The sequence below is a fragment of the Phalaenopsis equestris genome, unplaced genomic scaffold (genome assembly GCF_001263595.1).
Source record: "Phalaenopsis equestris unplaced genomic scaffold, ASM126359v1 Scaffold001364, whole genome shotgun sequence".
NCBI classification, from domain to species: domain Eukaryota; kingdom Viridiplantae; phylum Streptophyta; class Magnoliopsida; order Asparagales; family Orchidaceae; genus Phalaenopsis; species Phalaenopsis equestris.
The window spans coordinates 79,720-81,562 of NW_018165803.1; positions in this window are offsets into that span (position 1 = coordinate 79,720).

The window sequence follows — 1,843 nt, forward strand, 5'->3', positions numbered from 1 at the left end:
TCATTCTAAATATCAAAATCCCAAACTATTTCATCATCGCCTTGATCAACAGGTGGATTGGGTTGATATTGAGTTTATCGAGGGCATTCAGGAAATGTAATATCAGGCTCTCCTCTGTAGTGTCAGGCCTGAGCATCATAATAGGCTATCTCAAACTCAGAATGCCTCTGCAGGTACTCACTATCTAAACCTCCAATCCTCTAATTTATCAAATCTATGCTATTCCACTGCAAGGTCAACTCATTCATCAAATTTACTAAGGTAGGGGAGCTAGAAGGAGGAGGAGGGTCATAACTTGTAGAGGGAACGTCTCTACTAGTAGAAGGTTCCTGACTCCTACTTCCAGTTCTATATTTCTCATGGGATACATAAGTTTTCAAATTTGATTTACTTAAACCCACTCTTCATCTCCAGCTTCCACTCCAGAAAGTTGGCAAAGTGCATAAATAAGTCCAGGATGTCCTAGACCTCCACTAGTCTCACTCCTTGTCGTAGTCAATATATTCTTGAAAAATAAACTTTCCCACATTTATAGTTTTATTATTCTAAATAGAGAAATTCAGAATAGCTCTATCTCTGGTTACCTCACTATGGTGGTAAGTCGGTAACAGAGTAGAGAAAATAAAATAGTGCCACGCTTTAGAGGTGGCATTTAACATGGAAGCAGAAAAGTTTACCCGTTCTCGCTGCTTTATCTATCACGTTCCTTTCCCATCAGTGAGAAAATTAATCACATTATTGAGGGGGCCTTACATTGTACTAAATGATTCATAGTGGTAAATATAAGAATCTGGGACTTCATAAAAGTGTTAATGCGGGTGGCGGTAAATTCCACAGGAAGTCTATCTTGCATGATTCCATCTTCAGCATAAATTACATTGGCATAGAACTCCTTCACCACATTTGCATCGGCTTTATTTGTGGTGAAACAAAAGTTTTCCCACTTAACAAAAGTTTTCCCACCTTCACTCGGCAATAACTTGTTCAATTTCTCCTCCCGAACTCTCAAAAAATCGATCTTTTATGCAATTCTTTCCTTTAAATATGGAAGTAAATTTTGTTTGAGCCATCACATTGACGAAGCAAGACTCATCGAACTCAACCCGTGTCTTTTGTCTTTTTAATCTAATCAAATCAAAGAAAATTTCCAAAAATCACTTCTAATATGTAAATAATGGCTTCCAATGGTAATTCAAATAGTTCAACATTAATATCCATGAAATTATTTTCTTCACATTTTCAAATTTTTGGGTTTCCTCAATGTGGAAGAAATACATGGTGAAAATCAAATATATGTTTAGCTTGGAGAGAAGCTCTTACCTAAAGAAGATCAAATCTGGTGTCAAAAAGCCTTGCAATTGTCTCCCAATCTAAGATCTATCTAGCCCTAATTAGAAAATGTCGTTTTTAGGAGGAAGGGGATGATGAATAGTGGTGGTTGACCGGTCAAAATTGCGGTTAAAGAGGTATTTTTGCAATCTCGCCGACGGCAGGGTCGATGGCACCGTCGACGCCCTCTATTGCATTTTTTACACAAGTCTCGGGAAAATCCCCGGCGGCGGGCTCCATTGATTTTGTCCAAATTTTGTATTTTTGCGATTTTGATCAATTCTAATCTTAAACGATATCCGTTTAATCTTTATAAACATAATTTTAAATAGTTAAATGATGTACTTAACATATACAGACTTTCACAAAACAAAACATCACATTTATATATAAATTCCAAGAGATACAATAAATGTTACATACACACCTAAATTAGGTATTTTCTCAACCTCAATACTTTAGTTTAGCGTCGCAATCCAAGCCACAACACTCAAAACGCTGAAAACAAAACATC